Source organism: Cucurbita pepo, unplaced genomic scaffold (assembly GCF_057944985.1).
Source record: "Cucurbita pepo subsp. pepo isolate OVF unplaced genomic scaffold, ASM5794498v1 scafford_8, whole genome shotgun sequence".
Taxonomy (NCBI): Eukaryota; Viridiplantae; Streptophyta; class Magnoliopsida; order Cucurbitales; family Cucurbitaceae; genus Cucurbita; species Cucurbita pepo.
The window spans coordinates 353,103-364,685 of NW_028257913.1; the positions used below are offsets into that span (position 1 = coordinate 353,103).

Here is an 11,583-nt window from a genome sequence, read left to right on the forward strand (position 1 = left end):
AAGGCGGAGATCCGAGAGTCGTCCGAGAACGGTGAGCGAAATTTTGACCTTCTTAACTCGTCTGGTAGTTGATCGAAAATTACGAAAAAAACACGAGGACGTAGCCAGTAACACGATCTAAAACTTTGTCCAAGGAATCATGTCGATCCGATCTACGGATCGAAAGATATGAAAATCGGAAAAGAAGGTTGTGTTTCGATTTTCAGAGGGCGGAGAAGAAAGAAGAAGAAGAAAAAAAAAAAAAGAAAGGAGTCGGCCGGTGAGCGCCGGACGGCTGCGACAGGCGCCGGACAAGCGTCGACCATCGGCTGGAGCAACGCAGATCCAGCGAGGCATCGACACGTGTCGCCTGTAAGCCGGGCCGAACTGCGACGCGAGCCGAGCCGACCGGACTGGCTGACCCGCGACTACGCGGAGGCGGGTGCGCGTGGCAGGCGCGCGTGCAGCCTACGACTACAGCCTTCCCGCGCGCGTGGAACGACTAATTTTGCCGGTTGCTTTCTGTTTGCCCGATTTTTGTCCCGGTTCCAGTTCTAATACTGTTCTTACGTGAATAGGGACTTAATTTAAAGAAATCAGTACTTTTGGACACCTCACGGGCAAAGAAACGCTAGCAAAAAGAGCACGCGTCAACCAGGTAAGTCACCACCCAGTATTTAGGATGAAATACTTGTAGGGTTCGCTTGGATTGTATGTATGCATGTTAGTAATTTTGCCTTAAATTAGCTCTCCATGAATGAAATTAATCAGATGGATTGTTATGATGTGTTGGGTGAATTATCTGAGTGTTGCTTGTATGCCTTAAGCTTCCATTGTACGTATGCATGCGCTTAATTTAGGTCAGAATTGTGTATTCCGTGTTCCGGGTGCTCGATGGATGAATTCGCCCCATTGAGCGCGAACTTCGTGTTTTGGGTGCTGGATGGAGGCCATCGCCTCGTTGAGCCGGCGTGCCTAGTTTGCATGAATATTAGGATGTTAGAAGACGGTTGCATGCACACCCGTTATTTTCTAGTACCCATTTCTATGATAAGCTTAGAGAATTACTGTTAGGAGCGATATGTCGCTCCAGCCAGACTTAATTTTCCCCTAGAAACTTAGCGGTTAACCATGGCAAGAAAGTACCTAGGAGTGTTCATAGATTGCTAGCGTGAGAACGGTATCTATAGCTTCGTGGGAGGACCAAGGGTCTCTGACCAGTCCTTACTGCTCTTAGCCATTTCGCATGGGGAATGTGTCCCCACGTCGTACAGCCCATTAGCTGCATGGGAACGGGTTGGGTCGCGCCCCCCCATAGGAGGACTATATGGGTGTAGGGGTATTCAGCACCCCCTAGGCTAGATACCATGTAGTCCTAGATAGCCATGTAGAGTTAGCGCCTCATAGAGAGATACCGATCATATCAGCTTGGCATAAGGAACCTCTAGGTGACTAATGAAAGGACGATGAACCGGTGAAACCCAAGGGGCAAGCCCCAAGAGACTAAGGTTAGAACCCGATGTCCTAGAACTGAGTTACTGTTAAATTAAGATGCGAAGAGAGCCTACAAGTAGGTGGCTTACTGAGTTTAATTTTTATACTCATCCCGTTCTCTTTTATTTTTCTCAGGTGTTCGCTGGCTGCTGGTCGAGGTAGAGGAGCGTTTGAGAGCTGTACAGTCACAGAGGGGGTCATTCCGGAGCGTCAGTCCCTTTTCGGTCTTTTGGAGTTTTTTGTATTTCATTTTATATTTGCAATTTCTTTTGTAATAATTAACAAACAAAATTTCTCTCTTTTGTTTTAATTCAAAGTATTTTTATCCTTTTACTTTGCATTTCTTTTCTTTTATTTTCCTTTTGTTTGTTTTCGATTTCGTCTTTTTAGTCACGATTCGGTTTTTCGAAGCCTCGAAAATCGGGTCGTGCCATTAACACTACTAACATACAAGTTCCCCTACCACAGTCCCTCTTTACCTTATATAACATATGTCACATATTCATGCTTCGTAAATACATGACCGACTTAATGCACATTCCAGACCATAAACCTTTCCAGATAGACAAGGACCAAAGTTATTCCGAGATTAAAACGCTTTCGAGGACGATTTTTTTTAGAGGTATATGATGTAACAACCATAAAAAAAAAAAAAATAATAATAATAATAATAAAATAAAAAATAAGAAAAAAATTATAAGGGGTTTTTTACTTTCCATTAACCTCTCACAACTTCTCCCTAAAATACTTCCCCTAAAATACTTCTCCTACCAAGTATCAGTAATTCCTTCCTTAACAAACAAACAGAAAACCAAAAGGTTTAGTTCTCTTAGAAGGAGAGAAGTTGTTGAGGAAGTCATTATTCATATTTACATCTTTGTTGGAAATTAAATACCATAACAATTAAAGTGTTGGAGGCGCAACCATTTTAGAAAAGAAAAAGTAAGAATCCATTAAAATTGGTAAAAAAAAAAAAACATAAAAAATAAAAAATAAAGAAAAAAATAAAAATTGCTTAAACTGTTTTTAAATTGTTGTAGGAAAATAATATTATAACAAACAATATTGGGATTGTATGTCCTCAACATCATTAAATAATATTGACATATTTTTTTATTTTAAGTTTTACTACCAAACTCAATTTAAAAACACTGAAAATATGGGATTCGATTTTTTCAGAGACAATTAAGTGAATATTCAAAATAGCTGAAGTCTCGACATAATTGAGAATGAATTCGAAGGACAAAAGCAAGCAAATTTGGAGATTGATAGAACTTTGGCTAAGACCAACCAAGTTGTCTTACTATCGGCTCGGTTGGAGGATTTTCCTTATTTATGATGACACGTGCCTAGTGGCATTTGCACGTGTCATTTATGCTTTATGTTATGTGATGATATAATGATGTTGTATGATAATGTGACGATGCTATATGATGATGTTGTTATATAATAGTGTGATGTTGTTATATGATGATATGATGATGTATATGATGATATGAGATGATGACATGACGATGATATGATGCATGATAACATGATGATGACATGACTTAATATGATGATATTCCATATTAAGATGATGTGCATGTATTAAATACCATGATGCATTATGACGATGACTTTTCTAAGATACAACACTAATTGATGTTAATGATGATGAACGTATGAAGGCCAATGCATGCATGTTACCTATGGTGATGTATGAATAATGTATAGGGTTGTGTCATAAGAATGATTTAAAGATGAAAATCATAGGGACCTCATGTATATTGTGTGTTCACCGACGCGTACACTATGTTGACGATGATAACGATCATGCCTTGCATGATACTCGGGGGGGTGTGCTAACCTCTAGACGTCCGACTACGGACAATAGCCCAACTTTGATGGTTCCAGGGGGTGCAAGCTACCTTTGGACTAACACTCGCACGTGTGGATCATGTGTAGGGAAGTACTACACATCCAATTCTGTCTGGATTGGAGGCCACCTCCATGATGATTTTAACAATAGGACCCCAATCATAGTAGCATGTGTTTGCATTCCTTGACCCCAATAGTGGGGTCACTTACGAAGTATTTCTTAAAATACCCCAAGTCGTGTGCTACTTCTATTTCAGGTAAATGCAAGACACCCTTATACGGTTGTTGAGGGCATAGCAAGTAAAGACCGTGACACATGCACAGGACAATGGTATTTCATTTTTTAGACTTTAGATTAGTATAAGGTATTTTTAATTTTAATGTTTTATTTAATTTTATTACGTTGTTTTAAATTTCAAACATGTAAGTCAATGGAAGTGTTTTATGATGAAGTTTTAAATGTTTATTCTCGCACAAGAGAATATGTTACATTGATGGTAGTGACTTTAGGCTAATAGAAATCTAGGGTCATTACACTTTAGGCATGTATTTCAACGGTCGATTCTTACAAAATATAAAACCACGTCTATTTGATTCGAAAGCGTTTGACCGGTGAATTTGCACAAGAGCAATTTTGATTTCCTCAGCCTTGAAAGGTTGCTATCTTTCATAACTTACTAACAAATATTATATAAATCTACGTCTCAAGTTAAAATGATTTTTATTAGGCATAAATTGACCAATAAAAATATAATACATGTGCTATTTAAAAAAAAAAAAAAAAAAAAAAAAAAAAAAAAAAAAAAAAAAATTATGTTGGGTAGGATACAATTATATACCCATTAATTTATTTTATTTTTATTTAATTTTATAATTATTTTTAATTCTCGAGAAACATAAATTTATTTTATTTTTTTTAATTTCATAATAATTTTATTTTATTTTATTTCATAATTTTATTTTATGAGTCTTTTTTATTCTGGAGAAACATAAATTTATTTTATTGTTATTTAATTTCATAATTATATTTTATTCTCCCCAAACTCTTTAGGCCCAAAAACTTTTAGAATGATAAAAAAATTTGACATTTTGTTCCAAAAAATTGTTGCTACCGAGTTCTGAAAAATCGGATTAGGAATCTTTAGTGTGTAAAACTAAAGTGATAACAACTACACCACAACAACTAAATGTTGATAATGAAAAAAATAGTTAATAATTATACATTTAATGTTCTAAAAAATATCCTTAGAACCTCCAAATGTTTCATCAATATTCATTAAAAAAAAGCTTTTATTATTAGTTAGATAGACGTGTAATAGGTAGTTTAAAAAATACAATTGAACTAGAAGTTCAGTTAATACTTTTAATATTTTTTTTAAAACAAAAAACTTCACAATACTCTTAATTTTTTTTTTTTCAAAAATTGAAAATAAATATTCTTTGATCACTTTCCTCTACAATTTTGTCCCCAACTCTCTCATGTACAAACATTTCTCAACGTGTAATAGATCGTTTATTTTCAATATTATTCTTTTCCAACTCAATACTTTTACAGAAATAAGATATTTAAATGTTAAAGTTTAGTACATTCATTGAAGGAAATTAAGAGGAAATTAAGAAGAAATTAAGAAGGTATTAAAAAAGTAGGAGAAAAAAATATAAGAAATGAGAGAACATTTTCAAAAGAGAGATAATGGATGGAATATAGATAAATGATTTTTTTATGGTGTTAGTCATGATAAGAAGTTTTTTCTTTTCTTTTTTTTTTTTTTCTGTAAAAGGAATACATTTTTAGGATCTCAAAGTGGTTGCTTAGAGTCTATAGTTGTGACTCTGTAGTTGTGCTAGTTTCGAAATTTTTTTTTTTATTGAATCCTTTGATTGAATCCCAAATTCTTTGCCCGAAATAGTTTCGATGGCGTGAAAAAGGTAGTTCTTAGCTTCTCAATCTTTCAATTTCTGATTTGCTACCTCTTTTTGTTCATCTAAGGAATCAAGATCATCTATATTCTACACCAGAAATCTAAGACTCAACTACTTGTCAATATTCTTTAGAGCGAAGAAATTTCTCCATTAACATGCTCTAATGATCGTAGTGACCAACAAATTTTGAATTACTGGTTGAACAAAGTTGCCTTCGGTAGTCATCTTTGGCTGCAGCTGGAAGAGACCAAGCGCTCTGATGCTAAATGATAAATTTAATGTAGCATTAGAAGATAAGTTTGCAGAAATGAAATTCAGTCCTTTATTAGGTGAAAAAAAAACACTATATTTATGAGGCTTACAATGATTGATAGAAGAGAAAAACAAAATCCTCACCCAAAACAGAATATCATGCAAAAGATGGGCAAAAGACCACAGTAATGACCAGATATTCATAATTACTAAAACCTAAAAATAGCAACTAAAACTTTTAGAATAAACTAACATGGCTTGTACTTTTAACTCTACAGTGATCAGGACGAACGAGTGTGCCGTTTTATAACTTAGGGCATCTCTGACTACGTTTGCCTTTCCAGGGTGGTACTGGATATCTATATCGTAGTCCTCATTAATTCCAACCAACGAAATTTTTTTTGGGTGAAGAAGTATTTTAGGCTATTGGTGGTCCGTGTAAATTTGGGTCTTTTCTCCATACAGGGAGTGTCACCATATCTATATTGCGAATACTACTGCGGCCGATTCTAGGTTGTGTGTAGGATAGTTTTTCTCATATTCTTTCAATTGGCGTGATGCATAAGCAACAACCTTACAATGTTGCATCAACACGCACCCTAATCTTTTTTTAGATGCATCGTTGTAGATTACGTATCCCTCCGAGCTTTATGATCACATGAGCATTGGAGTTGACACTAGTCTTTATTTTAGGTCTTGGAAGCTGGCCTCATATGCGTCATTGCATATAAAAGGTATGTCCTTCCTTGTAAAATGTGTAAGAGGTGAGGCTATTCTAGTGAAGTCTCGGACAAATTTTCGATAGTAGCCTGCTAACCCCAGGAAGCTTCATACCTTTGTAACCGTAGTTGGATGTTCTCATTTAGTGACGACTTCTATCATAGTGGAGTCACTTAAATCCCATTTTTAGACACTACGTGTTCTAAAATTGAGACTTTTCGTAGCCAAAATGCACATTTGGAAAATTTGGCGTACAACTTGTTCCACCTTAAGATAGTTAAGACTTTTCGGAGGTGTTCCTGGTGTTCTTGATCCGTTTTCAAGTATATTAGAATGTTGTTTATGAACATCATAACAAACATGTTTAGACATTCCTTGAATACATGGTTTATTAATTTCATGAACACGACTGGTGCGTTGGTGAGGCCAAATTACATCACTACAAACTCGTAGTGGCCATATCTTGTTCAAAGGTTGTTTTCGATACATCTCATTCCTTAATCTTAATCTGATGATAGCTTGATCGAAGGTCTATCTTGAAAAATACTGTCGCCTCTCGGAGCTAGTAGAATAAATCCTCGATGCGAGGGAGTGGGTAGTTGTTCTTTATTGTTCTCTTGTTTTACTCCCTATAGTTAATACATAGGCGCATGGACACGTCTTTCTTTTTCACAAACAACACCAGCACACACCAACAAGATAAACTAGGTCGAATTAAACCCTTTTATAGTAGATCTTGTAGTTGTAAATTTAGTTCCTTTAATTTCGTTGGAGCCATGTGGTATAGTGCTTTAGAGATAGGTCTAGTTCCTGGTTTGAGTTCTATCCGAAGTCTACAGCCCGTGAAGGAGAAACTCCTGGTAAATCCTCTAGGAAGACACTTGAGAATTCGTTTACTATGGATGTCGTATCCATTGTTTTCTCTTTTCCTTTTACGTCCACTGCGCATGTTAGTATTGCCCATCATCCTTGTTGTACCAAGTGTTTGGCTTTCATCATCGACACTATCTTTGGGGTGACCCTCGTGTAGGTTTCTTTCAACTTAAAGTTTGGTCTAGTTGGTGGCGAAAAAACCACTTTCTTCTTGTGGCAATCTATACTTGCATAGTTCTCCGCTAACCAAAACATTCCTAATATGACATCAATAACGTTATGATGTCATATTAGGATTTGTGAAAAAACCACTTTCTTCTTGTGGCAGTCTACACTTATGATTTGTCCAGCCATTATTACTTGTCCGTCTTTTATCCTATTCTCAGTAACTAGATCTACTCCCACTAGGGTACTAACATATAATACATGCAATAAGGGTTCTACCGTGAATTCTCTTTGACTAACAAAAGGCATGGATATAAAGGAATGCGTAGAACTAGAATCAAATAACGTTAATATGTAGTGACTTAGTATAGATAGCGTACCTGTCACCACGGTGTCAAATGTTCCAGCATCCCCACTGGTGGATGCATACTCCTTTGCTTGCAAGCGGGTTGGCACAGTTCGCTCGCCACTTCCTAAACCTCTAGGTGGTTCTATTGGACTCTTGGTACCCTTCCCAATATAGTATTTGGTCGTTTGATGTTCACGACCACATCTGAGCATATCCTTGAGCCAGCCATACATTTACCTCAGTGTTGTTTTCCGCATTAGTGGCATCAAAGCTTCTCATGTTTCTAACCCCTCTTTTTATCCCTGGCATCTGTGTAAATGTTGGGGAGGACGCCTATCAGCGTATTAAGGCCTTCGCGTTGATGGTCGATAGTCTGTCCCTCTAGGCTCATATGATCGCTTCCTTCTGATAATGACCGTTGGTTCTCGATGTCTTTCCTCTTGAGACTTTTTCAGGGATTTTTGCCATTCTTAGTGCCTCCTCATACATCTTTGGGTTTATGGCTTCCACCATGTGGCAGACCTACAAGGCTAGGCCCGAAAAAAAAAATTATATGTCATCTTTTGTTCAGTATCCATCAATGACGGCGTAAATCTTTTTAATCTCATAAGTTCTCTGTCATATTTGTCCACTGAGTGTCCACCCTGAGTCAGATTGATGAATTTCTGCTGTTTCTTAAGACACACCGCTTTGGGATAATACTTCTTTAGGAAAGCCTCCTTAAATTGATCTCACGCCATGATTCCCCCTCTTGGATTAATATTATCCTTATTGTCCGTCCACCATACTTATGCGTTCTTTTGCAGCATAAATGACGCACCAGGTACCTTCTGGTTGTTCAGACATTCCATTGACATAAATATGATTTCCATGGACGAAATCCACATCTAAACTTCTGTTGGATCTCTCGTAGTACTAGTGAATGGGTGCGAATCATACCGCTTGAAGTCTCGTAGCCAGTTCGCTACTCTAGTAGATTGCAAGTGTTGGATTGTTGGGTGATCATTATGGCATGCATCATGACCTAAAACGACTCCCGCATCAAACTAGTAATAGGGCCTATTCCAGTCACTGGTGCTGCTAGAGGTGGTGCAGCTTGTGGCGGTACAACTTGAGGCAATGCAGCTGCATCCTTCCTAGTTACTAATCCTTCTCGAGGTGAGCTCTCTTTAGCCTCACCTCTTCCTCTACATCTAATAGAGGGTCCTCCCCTTCCTCTTCTTCATCTTCCACATCCTCTAGGTGACATGGTTCTAAAAACCAAGATAATTCTATTTAAGTCTATCATTTACTAACAATACAATATCATAGTACACATAAAAAATTCATACAACATTGCAAGCATATAATAGCGAAATTAAATCAAGCATCATGCTGCAATATATAATATAATTAAAGCTCGTCAATTTTCATGCTACATAACATTTAAAACATAGAGCCAATCACAATAAATATCATCATGACATTTTCCTTTTTTAATCTTATGCATTGTGTATATAATAATGGTGACAGAGCATCAATGATTGAACCATGGAACACATCAAGTCTACAAGATATACGTTGTAGGCTAGTCTAGGTGTGTGAACTACCTGGGATCCAGCTCGCACGTGTGGGTTGTGTGTAGGGAAGTACTACACATCCAATGTTGTCTAAATTGGAGGACACCCCATGACCGTTTTAACGATAGGTCCTAGATCATAAGTTACACATGTTTGCATTCTTTGACCCCATCAGTGGGGTCACTCACTTAGTATTTCTTAAAATACTCGAGTCATGTGCTATTTCTACTTTAGGTAAAGGCAAGACACCCATGTACCGTTGACGACGACATTGCAATCAGAGACCATGCCACATGCATAGGATAGTAATATTTTCTTTTCTTAGACTTTGACTAGTATAGGATGTTTTTCATTAGAATTTTTACTTGCTTTATTTATTATTGTTCTTATCTAGTTTTAAATATGTTTTCAAACTCGTAAGTCCATGACAGTGTTTTAAGTTGAAGTAATGTTTTAAGATAAAGATTATGTTTCACGATGATGTTTTAAATGTTTCTTCCACACAAGAGCATAGACTATGATGATGGTAGTGACTTTAGGTTAGTAAAAATCTAGGGCTATTACATGTGATGTGCTGATGATGTGATTTATGTTATGGTGTAATACGTTCGGCGATGTAATACATGATGAGACATGCATTATGATATGATGTGATATGTCTATGACATCATGTCTATGATATGATATTTCTATGATATAATATGTTGAAGGACATGTTATGTGCATGGTACGACATAATGTGATGTATGATAGGAATGATACGGTATTCAACCCCGATACATGTCTTAAAGACAATGTTGAAAAATGATATGATATGAAGGAAAATGGAAGGAGTTTTTTAGATGCATCAGGGAATATCTCCTTTTACGATGGTACAAATGCGTACGTCATGAGACAAGAAAATGATCATTATTTCTAACATAATGTTGCGATGATCATGATCATGCCTCGCAAGACACTCGGGATTTGCTGACCTCTGGACGTCTGGCTATGGACAACCAGCTCGACTATGATGGGTCTAGGGGGCGTGCGAATCGCCTGAAGACTCACACTTGCACGCACATCCAATTTTATCCAGACTGGAAGCCACCCCTACGATGGTTTGAATGATAGGTCCCTAAGCATGAGTTGCATGTGTTTTCATTCCGTGACCCTAATAGTGGAGTCACTTATTGAGTATTTCCTAAAATACTCAAGTCGTGTGCCACTTCTATTACAGGTAAAGACAAGACACCCCTGTAGAGCTGACGACGACATCACAAGTAAAGACCATGGCACATGCATAGGATAATGGTATTTCATTTCTTAGACTTTAGGTTAGTACACGGTGTTTTTACTTTTAATGTTTATTTTTTCTATTCAATATTTGGTTATGTTGTTTTAAATATATTTTCAAACACGCAAGTCCATGACAGTGTTTTATGATAAAGTTTTAAAGATTTATTTCTGCATAAGAGAGTACGTTGTGATGACGATAGCAACTTTAGGTTAGTAGACATCTAGGGTTGTTACAGTTGGTATCAGAGTTCTAGGTTATAGATTCTGTAGACTAGCCTACGAGATAGGCTTGACATGTTCCATGGTCCCACATCTTATGCCCCCCGATCATCATCACGTATGTCATGGATAAGATAAGAAAAGGAAATGTTGTTGATTTCATATGTTGTTACTGCTTGGTCATTATCAACTATAACTCCTAATTAAATTTTGACACCATTGACTGTATTATTCTTGACTTAGTTATATGTTTATTTTAATACAGAATTGGTATGATTTACCCCGCATGGAATATGAATGTTAATTAATATATTGATAGTGTTTAGATTAGTAAGGTTTGTACCATGAATGGGGAGCTAGAGTTTAGTATTTTATGTCAGATGTCTTGAACATAGTTAAAATACGCAGTGTTATGACCATAGAGATGGGAAAAATGTATCAACGTATACTGACGATTAAATAGATTCAAAAGAAAACGAACAAAAAAACTTGATAGATGACAGCATCTTATAGTCTGCTACAGATATTAAAAGTGGTAGTGTCGAAAGGAAATTTCGTCACTATGAAGTATGTAAATATGAAATTTAAGTATGGGTGAAAAAAAAAAAAAAATAAGCTAACACAGTAAAAGTTGAAACATTGTATACCTAAACTCATTTATGAATGACATAAATGACTTTAATGTGAGCTAAGCTCAGAAGTTGTGAGATGTAGAAAACCACCCCGCCTAACACTAATTGAAAATTTTTAAAGTTACAATCGAGCCACATTGTGGATGAGATATTATGATCATGGTCAAAGTTTTATAAATATTTATAAACATGGATTGGAGTTTGAGATTTTTAAAATATCTTAAATTTAGGAATGATTTAAGATTTGGGAGGAGTCACAATGATTTAAGAGTGATTTGGT

At 36.5% G+C, this 11,583-nt stretch overlaps 1 long non-coding RNA gene across 1 annotated transcript; it reads left to right on the forward strand.

Moving 5' to 3' along the window:
• The first annotated feature begins 556 nt into the window (after nt 1–556).
• Nucleotides 557–1,783, forward strand: LOC147785983 (uncharacterized). The gene is made up of 2 exons (XR_015414968.1): nt 557–637; nt 1,609–1,783. It is a non-coding gene; the product is annotated as an uncharacterized LOC147785983 (long non-coding RNA).
• The last annotated feature ends 9,800 nt before the right edge of the window (nt 1,784–11,583 follow it).